The sequence below is a fragment of the Mauremys reevesii genome, unplaced genomic scaffold, assembly GCF_016161935.1.
Source record: "Mauremys reevesii isolate NIE-2019 unplaced genomic scaffold, ASM1616193v1 Contig153, whole genome shotgun sequence".
NCBI classification, from domain to species: Eukaryota; Metazoa; Chordata; order Testudines; family Geoemydidae; genus Mauremys; species Mauremys reevesii.
In genome coordinates, this window is record NW_024100775.1 from 89,620 (window position 1) to 100,000 (window position 10,381).

Below are 10,381 nucleotides of genomic sequence, written 5' to 3' on the forward strand. Positions count from 1 at the left end.
TGGGAGGGACCTTCCACTCCCCACAGTCACAGACGTTCGGCTGGAAGGGACCGCTGGACTTGTCTAGTCCCAGCTCCTGCAGACCCCAGGCCAGAGCCCCTCCCTGCGTCCATGCAGCTGAAGCCAGGAGGTTGCCGGATGGATCCCTGAGTGGGAGAATCACTTCCATCCCGGCCAGTGATGAGCTGCCAAAATCTTAACAACGGGTTCCCTATAAAAAGTTCTGATTTAAGGGATGTGCGACAGCATGTATTTTTTGTACCAATAGGGTTACCATACGTCCATATTTTCCCAGGAGGTGATTAAGAACCGAAAAGCCTGACATGTCCAGGAAAATACAGATGTATTTTAACTCTACCTAAAGTTCTTTTTTAAAAAGATGGGGCTGAACTAGAAATGAGCTCCGTTTCACATGTGTGGGTGGTGATCAGGGACAGTCTCAATTTTGGGTCTTTTCTTATATAGGCTCCTATTACCCCTCCTATTACCCGTCCCGATTTTTCACACTTGCTGTCTGGTCACTCTAGGGTGTGCACATGTGTGGATCCCAGCTGCTCCCTGCCGCCCCCCCATTAAAGCAGGTGTGCAGGGTTACTGCCCTGGGAACTGCAGGGCACCAGTGGATGTGGGGCTGGCTGCAGATAGGGGCGTGGGGCAGGGCTAGCTGGAGGCAGGGAGTGACACGGGCTGGCTGTGGGCAGGTGATGCAGACGGGCGGGCTGCGGGTGGCTGTGGGCAGGGGGTGGCTGCGGGCTGCTGCAGGCAGGGGGTGGCTGCGGGCAGAGGGTGGCTGTGGCAAGGACTGGCTGCGGGCAGGGGGCGGCTGTGGGCTGTGGGGGGGGCTGGGGGGGGCGGTGGGCAGGCGCTGGGTGCGGGCAGGGGGGGGGCTGCGGGCAGGGGGGTGGCTGCGGCAAGGGCTGGCTGTGGGCAGAGGGTGGCGGTGGGCAGAGGGTGGGGCAGGGGGCGGCTGTGGGCAGGAGCTGGCTGCGGGCAGGGGGGTGGCTGCGGGCAGGGGGTGGCGGTGGGTAGCTGTGGGCAGGGGCGTGGCTGTGGGTAGCTGTGGGCAGGGCGTGGCTGCGGCTGGCTGGGGGCTGGCTGCGGGTGGCTGCGGCTGGCTGGGGGCAGGGGGTGGCTGGGGCTGGCTGGGGGTGGCTGCGGGTAGCTGCGGGCAGGGGGGTGGCTGTGGCAGGGAAGGCGGGGGAGGGGCGCAGATACTCACACGGGGGGGGGGAGCAGCTGGGAGCAGCAGGAGGCAGCCAGGGACTCACCAGGCAGCAGCAGGAGCCCCAGGGCCAGAGGTCCAAAGAGCAGGAGCAGCACCAGGGCCAGGAGGCAGCTCACATGGCTCTCGCAGCACAGCGCAGCGCCCCCCGGCGTCCGGGAGGAGGAATTACAGGCTTCCCAGGCAGAGCCCATCAAAGCTTCCCTCGCAGGGAAGCCAGTTAACAAGCGGTTCTAAAACCGCTTCTAAATTTAACAACGGGTTCGTGCGCACCGGTGCGAACCGGCTCCAGCTCACCCCTGATCCCGGCTCCTCCTCCTCGTGACAGTACAGAACGGGGGTTCCCGAACTCTCTCCTCGTCCAGCTCCCAGCCCATGCTTTAAGAGCCCCCCCCCCAAGTGAGTCTCAGGCCTTGCTAGCCACTCAGTGCCACAGCAGCCCCAGGAGATGATTGTTGCGGGGGTCTCAGCCGAGGGAAGGCAGTGACTCCTAGAAGCAGGGAAAGCAGCAGCACCATAGCTCAGGGAAGTCTGGCAATGCCAGTGGCTGGCTGGGGTCTGACAGCCCAGGCACCCAGAGCAGATTGTCAAAGGCCAAAACCCTCTCACCACCGGCTCTGTAGCTCCCCCTTGCTTTTGGTCTGTCTTAGGCACCATCCTGGCCCTCATCCCCATGGCATCAGAGCACTGCCCAACCTCGATTGCATTTAATCTAACCACCCCCTGCAGGGCAGGGCCTGGCTGCTACCCCCCACTGAACAGACAGGGAACTGTGGCACAGAGGGAATAAGGGACTTGCCCGAGGCCACGCAGAGTATCTGTGTCAGAGCTAGGAAATGACCATGGGTCTCCTGGGTCTCAGACTGTTGCCTTTGTCAGGCAGGAGCAAGTTCCTGGCCCTGGAGTGATGTTGAGCAGACTGAGCTGCTGCTGTGAGACTGATATAGCTGCTCTGGGAGTCACAAGGCCAGTTCCTGGCTTATGGATTGGCTGGAGCCCAGCACAGGAGGGACTCAGCCCCTTACAGATGGCTCCCAGGGCGCTTGGCTCCCGGCCCCGCTGGGTACTGACATGCCAGGTGCAGAGGGCGAGGTGCAGCGCCAGGGAGGAGATTGGGGAGGCAGGCGCACTGAGGTGGGGCTGAGCGGGCAGGTGCTGAGGAGCTGCGGCTGGCTGGCCAGCAGAGAGGAGGAGCAGCAGCTCGGCTCTGGAGGGCCCAGCTGCAGTTCCACACTGGGCGCTGCCAGAGCCTGGCAGGTGGCTGGCTGAAGTGGCACGCTGTGCTATGGTGTGGGCAGGAGCTAGCTCCCCACATCTGAACGCTCCGCAGCACTGGCGAATTCAGATCCAAACCCGGATCTGGCTCCAAATTCACAGCTGGCCCCTCCCCCCAATCTGGAGTGGCTGAGACTCCAGCGCTCTGTGGAAGAGGCCAACAAATGGCAGCTCCTGGGGTGGGCTTACCCCCCGCCACAAGGCAATCTCGTGCTGGGAAGGGAGATGCCCAGAGCTGGCAGCTCCATCACTCACATTCCCAGCTTCCTGGGAATGAGCCAGGATTAGAGCTCTGGGTAGCGCGCAAAGCCCAGATCAGCACCCTCAGGCTTGCGAAGGACCCGCACCGTCTGAGGGTGGTTGATTTCACAAGAGAGGGGGCTTCCCACAGACTCTCCAACTCTCTCACTGTGACAAAGTGGGACTGTTCTTAATGTTTCCTCTGAATACTGTAGGGGTGCCTCAGTTTCCCCTCTGCATTTCTTAAGTCTCTAGGTGGTGGGATAAAGGCCAGTGTGCATAAATGGCTGACACTGTTTCCGGGCAGCTAATGGCCGGGGCCCTTCCCCCCTGCAAGGGGATGCTAAAGGTGTTGGAGAACAAAGAGATCAGGTGACCTCCTGGCCCGGGAAAGAGACAAAGGCCAGAGAGCAGGGGCTGGAGAGTTTCCGTTTGGAGCTGGCTGGGGATGAGGAGTGAAGTGCAGATGTGGGTGTCTGGCTCACTGCCCCCCAAAATGGACCCGGCTAAGGGGTCCTGTTCTCTGGACCTACAAGCTCTGTTTTAGACCGTGTTCCTGTCATCTAATAAACCTCTATTTTACTGGCTGGCTAAGAGTCCCATCTGACTGCAAAGTGGGGGTGCAGGACCCTCTGGCTTCTCTAGGACCCTGCCTGGGCAGACTTGCTGTGGGAAGCACAAGGAGGGGCAGAGGATGCTGAATGCTCCAAGGTCAGACCCAGGAAGCTGGAAGCCCTGTGAGCTTCTGGCCCAGAAGAGCCTGCTCACAGAGAGGAGACTTCACCAGACTCCTGACTGGCTTCATAGGGAGCAGCTCCAGAGTATTGCCCAGGGACTCCATGACACACACCTCTTATGCTTCTTCCCATTTGCCTTTCATCACCCCCACATGGCCCATGTTGGCCACCAGCTACCTCCCTGTCTGGACACTTACCTGGCCCCATCATAGCAGCGGCTGAGCATGCAGGTGTTGTTGAATTTAGTGTCTCAACCCCCCCATGGAGCAGGGACTTGCTCTCCCTAGTTTGCTCAGGCCCAGAGTGTCAGGGACTCATCTGATCTCACTCAGAAGACTTACAGCAGAGCTGGGAACTGAACACATCTCTCCTGAGTCCCAGCCCAATGCCTCATCTACCAGCCTGTGCCGCCTTCCATGCCTTGCCACCAGCCCCGCTAAACCCTCCTCCTTGTCTCCATCCCCTCTGGGCTTGACTGGTGCGACCCCTTCTGTTTAGCCGCCCCAGACTCCCTCCTGTGCGCATGCCGCTGCCCACTTCCTCACTGGCACCGGGCTAGACAGCCAGCACCAGGGCACTTGGCAGCCAGGAGCTCGCAGAAGGCTCGGTGTGGCTGGCGATGCAATGGAAAAGCAGAGGTGGGCAATAGAAGATTCTCCTACCTGGAGTCAGGAGTGGGCAAAAGCCGGTGTGTATATGGTCCACCCACTTTCTGCTGCCGGTGGCAGAGCTGAAACGGCTGGCTCAGCGTTCCTCAGCAGCACGTGAAAGCACTCGCTCTGCCAGAGCCAAGCCAGGCAGTGAGGGGATGAGGCTGTGCCAGCCAGCAGGGGGCATGTCACAATGGGTAGGCGAGTCACAAGCCAGCCAGTGTGTGACTCCCCAGCCATGGGATGCCCCAGCCCAGACTGGTTCTGGCCTCGCATGGTTTAAGAGCCTGTCCTTCCCCACCGGGGTCATGGGAGGGACCTGTGACGGGTTGGATCACAGAAACCCCCCGGGAGCTGCCACCTGATGTGCCAAGACTACCTCTGCTCCTGTTTTCCCTGCCAGCTCAGGACTCCAGCACCCTGTCTTGCTAAGCCAGACACTCCCGTCTGCTCCAACAAAGACCCAGGGTCTGAATTACTTGCCCCAAAGCTGCAGGTTTACCTGAAAATAGCTCACAGAAGTATGCTTGTCTTTAGCACTCAGATGCCCAACTCCCAATGGGGTCTAAACCCAAATAAATCCATTTTACCTTGTATAAAGCTTATGCAGGGTAAACTCATAAATTGTTCACCCTCTATAACACTGATAGAGAGAGACGCGCAGTTCTTTGCTCCCCCAGGTATTAATACATACTCTGAGTTAATTAATAAGTAAAAAGTGATTTTATTAAATACAGAAAGTAGGATTTAAGTGGTTCCAAGTAGTAACAGACAGAACAAAGTAAGTCACCAAGCAAAATAAAATAAAATGCACAAATCTATGTCTAATCAAACACTGAATACAGATAAGATCCTCACCAGTTCCGGAAGGCTCCCTTTTACAGACTAATCTCCTTTTAACCTGGGTCCAGCAATCACTCACACCCCTTTGTTCCAGTTTCCTCCAAGTATCCTGGGGTGGGAGGCTCTCTCTTTAAGCAGCTGAAGACACAATGGAGGAGTCTCCCACGGGTTTAAATAGACTTTCTCTTGTGGGTGGAGATCCCCCTCCTCACTCCTATGGAAAGTCCAGCTCCAAGATGGAGTCCTGGAGTCACCTGGACAAGTCACATGTCCATGCATGACTCACAGTCTTTACAGGTAGAAGCCATTGTCCACATGATATCTTGCATGTCTCCAGGAAGACTTCTTATGGGGACTGGAGCATTCCAAGATGCATTGTTCCCCAAGTGCTTCCTGATCGGGTACTTAACCTTGCGAATTCCTTCCTAAAGAAGCTGACCAAATGCCAAACAAAGCTTACTTAGAAATCAAGCAAGTATACAGCCAATATTCTTAACCTCAAGTACAAAATGATAGATGTGTCCAAATAGGATGACTAGATATAGTAGACCATAACCTTTACAGAGATATGTTACATGGCACAGGCAGCACAAAACATATTCCAGTTATGTCCTATTTCCATAAAGACTTATGGGAGGTACCGTCACAGAACCTTCCGCTCCCCACAGTCACAGACGTTAGGCCAGAAGGGACCACTGGGCTCATCTAGTCCCAGCTCGTGCAGACCCCAGGCCAGAGCCCCTCCTCGTATCTATGCAGCTGGAGCCAGGGGGTTCCCCAGATCCCCGAGTGGGAGTGTTAGGCCTGAATGAAAATATAGCAGACAAAACAGTTATGCCAACCTGACTGAAGTCAGGCTAACAGAGGTTTCTGGGTAATCCCAGAGTGGAAAAGTACTGAGAAGCAGCATTGTTTCACAAAGCCCTGGAAAACATGAGATAAGCCAGGGATTGCATTCCTGGCATAGCATCAGCTGTGCTAAGGACAGTGTTTGAAGAACTGATAAGAAACTCTAGCATCCCACGGTTCAGATTCTAACTCTCTGGTTGAGTTATAGGCTTGTTTAAAACTCCCCTGTATTTCTAACTTTTGGTGTTTGTTAAGATATAATTAATAATCTAAAGTTGTAGACATAAAGTCTAGGCATGTGTGTATATTAAAAGTGTCTAGTTTTAAGTTGTTAAACAAAGGGGGGTGGGTTTGCTCAAGTGAGTGATGTATGATGCAATAAAACTGTCTATATAGGCTAATACTAAGCTGTAAAGAGTTGCTGGTTCTCACTGGAGACGAGCTGCTCTTTACTGACGCGTGCACTTGTCAATAAAGAGCTTTTTGATCGGACCTTGCTGGTGTTGCCTGTCTCTCTGTGATCAGACAACGAATTTCGCTGTCGGGGTTAAAGTCCCCAACAGGAGCATCAGTTCCATCCTGGCTCCTCCTCCTTGTGACAGCGCAGAATGGGGGTTCTTGAACTCTCCCTACCCCCAGCTCCCATTCCCAGCTCACGCGGGCGGCTCTTTGCACCTGCCCAAGCTGCCGGGTGCCTTGGCCATGGGATGTAAAACGGCCCCATCTCTGCTTCCCCTTTCACCGCTGCAACAACGCACAAGCTGCTTTAAGAGCAGCCTCCTGCCCCTCCCCACCAGCTGAGTCTCAGGCCTTGCTAGCTGCTCAGTGCCTCGGCAGCCCCAGGAGATGATTGCTGCGGGGGTCTTGTGTGACATTATGAGTCTGATCTAATATCTCACTGAAGAAAAACAGGGCCAGAAAGAGTTAATTAACTCGCAGACTAACCTGACCCAGGGCTGAACTTTAGAAACTGGTTAGGAAGATGTGTAAATGAATAGAGCTTTGAAATGCAGGTCTGCATTGTTAGAGGTAGAAGGGTAGGTGTTTGCTCAGGTCTTATGTGATGTAAGCAAACAAGACTTGTTTATTGCTATGGCTTTAATTTAAAGATCAAAAAAGGAATATTAACATTTAGGAAGATGCTTGAGTGAAATAGTATTATTTTCTATGTGTCTCTTTGAAGGTTGTGGTAACCCGTATCTGAACTATTTAATGGCTAAATTACCCTGTGTTAATTGCCAGCATGTTTGGGAGAAGGAGCATTAGGCCTATTGTTTTCTCAAGCCAAAAGGCTGCTGGAAATGTATAAGAACCCTAGGACATGATCCTACTTCATCTCAGATCTGCTTTGGGTTTCAAGAGGGGGAAACCTTAAGCCATAAGGCTTGAGATCCCCAGTCACTGACTGGAGTCACCCTGTATATGGACATTGGAGCATAACCTATGGACTATTTCTAAAAGGACTTTTGGCAACTACAAGCTCACCTCTACTATGTATCTGAACCTCAAGAACTGAATTCAAGTCTGTATGTATATTGGTCTTTTAACCAACACTCTCTCGCTTTTCTTTTCTAATAAACTTTAGCTTAGTTAATAAGAATTGGCTATAGCGTGTATTTTAGGTAAGATCTAGTTAATTGGACCTGGGTATGTGGCTGATCCTTTGAGATTGGAAGAACCTTTTATTTTATATGATGAGATAAGATTTTCAGTAATCATCATCATAGCTGACGTGTGTGTCTGGATGGAGGCTTGAGGTTGGGCACTTTAAGGGAACTGCAGTGTTTGAACTTCTGAGTAACCAGTGAGGTACTGTAGAAGCTGTTCTGTGCTGGCTTGGTAAATCTAAGTATTGGAATAACCACCAGCTTCTGGGGTTTGTCTGCCCCGTTCTGTTTGCAGTTCACCCTAATTGTGTGACCTCAGCTGGCTCCCATGGGCAGCACTGTCACATCTTGGCCCAGGGGGAGGCAGTGACTCCTAGAAGCAGGGAGAGCAGCAGCACCATAGATCAGGGAGGTCTGGCAATGCCAGTGGCTGGCTGGGATCTGACAGCCCAGGCACCCAGAGCAGATTGTCAAAGGCCAAACCCCTCTCACCACTGGCTCTGTAGCTCCCCCTTAGGCACCATCCCGTGCCTGTAGATCTTCCACTGTAGGGGCGTGTGCACCCAGGGCACTTGAGTCACAGACATTTGCCAGCAGTACCATGGAGCGATGCCTGCGCTCCCGCTCTCCCCATGTGCTCAGGCACGGGCATCAAAAGGGCACGTCCGCCACCTCCCTCTCCAGTCCTTCGCATCTGCGTGCAGCCAGGTGAATATCCCCATTTCTACTGAGGCCTCAGGGACAAGGTCTATGATGAACTGGCTGGGATTGATCCCCCCCAATCCCATGTTGCACCCTATGGCTCACTGAGGATCCAAACTGACACTCATCGGTTTGAGCCCCTACCTAGCCAGGCCCTGTTCTCTCCCCCGAGGCAGTTGCTGGCCCTGAACCCCTGCAGGCAGCCATGACACACAGGCGCTCGGGGCTCGAGAGAAGGGCTATCGCCGGCTGAATGACCCCTGCCTGCGTGGTGGGGATCGAGGCCACTTTGCCAGCAGGTGCCCCCCAAGTCCTGGGCTATGGTGAGTCTGGGGAGATGGGAGGATTCAGCCTCATGAGAGGAGATGTGTCTGGACAGAATGGCAGAATTGGGTCTCTGAGCAGACACTAGAAACTGCCTAACACCGGGCAGGGGTCTGGGGCTGGGAGATGTGTAGGGTACAGAGCACAGCACCCCTAACGCCGGGCAGGGGGCTGGGAGATGGGGATGTGTAGGGTACAGAGCACAGCACCCCTAATGCCGGGCAGGGGGGTTGGGGCTGGTGATGTGTCAGGTATGGAGTGCAGCACCCCCTAATACTGGGCAGCAGGGCTGGGAGATGCGGGGTGTAGGGTACAGAGCACAGTGCCTGCTAACTCTGGGCCGGGGGGCTCGGGCTGGGGATGGGTAGGGTACCGAGTGCCACGGAGTGTAGGGGAGACAAGGCCCTGCACCTCAGGCTTCCTGTGATTCACCATGACTCTCAGCCAGCCAGTAAAACAGAAGGTTTATTTAGACGACAGGAACACAGTCCAAGACAGGTCTTGCAGGTTCAGACAACAGGAGCCCCTCAGTTAGGTCCCTCTTGCGGGGGAGTGGGGGGTGGGCAGGGAGGCCAGAGCCCCGTTAGGAGATCAGAGCCCCATCTGGGCTCCCCTCCATTTTCCCAGCCAGCTCCAAACTGAAACTCCCTCCAGCCTCTCACTCAGCCTCCCCCCGGCTCCTCCACCACCCTTTGTCCAGTTCCCGGGCAGAGGTGTCACCTGGCCTCCAACCTCCTTCCAGGGTTCTCATGTTACCTGCTCAGGTATCCTCCCTCAAGGAAAGTCTCCCATCCCCCAATGCAGACAGTCCCAGCAAAACTCCCCTGCAACCTTCCCAGGCCAACACTCCCCCCTCAGCATTCAAAGAACACATTAAGAACATTCCCAGTTCGACACACAGGGCACAGCACCCCCTAATGCAGGTGAGCTGGGAAGAGGCTGGAGAGCACGTGGGCCTAGCCCCATGGGGGGATCAGCCTGTGCAATCAGCTGTGCTCAGGTATAGTGCTCGGGGCTGGATCCAGCTGTGCCATGGGCTAGCACTGCAGGCCTCCCTGTGCTGAGTGGAGATGCGGGGCAGGTAGTAGGTCCCTGGACCAGGCTTGTAATCCTGGGTCTCTTTCTGAACACCCCGGCTCAGGACTTCGGACGTTGGGTTCACATCTCCCTCATCCCTTCCCACCAGGCCGTGCAACAACCACGACGTCTTCTCTTGCCTCACCAGCAACTAGAGCCATGGCTCCGCGCAGGACAAGTAAGAGCCTCACGGGGGAAGGAGCAGGTGGGAAGGTGAATCCAGGGCCGGCTCTAGGTTTTTTGCCGCCTCAAGGAAAAAGGAATTTGGCTGCCCCCGTCCCAGCCCTGGGCTCTCCCCCCCCAACATGCACCCCCTTCTGCCCCAGCATTGGGCTCTCCCCGTCCCCCTACCCCACCCCATCCACACCCCTTGCTGCACCAGCGCTGGGCTCTCCCGCACCCCTTGCTGCCCCAGCCCTGGGGTCTCCCCATCCCCTACCCCACCCCACCCCCACCCCCTGCTGCCCCAGCCCTGGGCTCTCCACCACCAGTGCTGACTCCACTCTCTCCTCCCTCGGCTCCAGCCGGCCTGGCGCTGGGAGGGTCGAGGGACGCAGTGGGGCTCCCGGGCTGTGCCTCAGCCCAGGGTCCCTCCAGCCAGGGCTCCCGCCTCCAGGACCGGCCGGGACCCAGGAGGGCAGAGAGTGGGGACCGCCCCAGCAGGGAGCTGAGGAACCAGGGCAGGGTAGCCCCAGTGGGAACAGAGCCCCAGAGAGCGGAACGCGGGCCCCGCATGGCAGCACCCTGCCCTCTACGTCCCTGCTGCTTCTGGCCACCCTGCCGCAGTCCCTGGGTGGCTCGGGCCGCTTCACTCAGCCCTGGCTGCGGCGCTGGGGGGTGGCCGCCCTGTGGCAC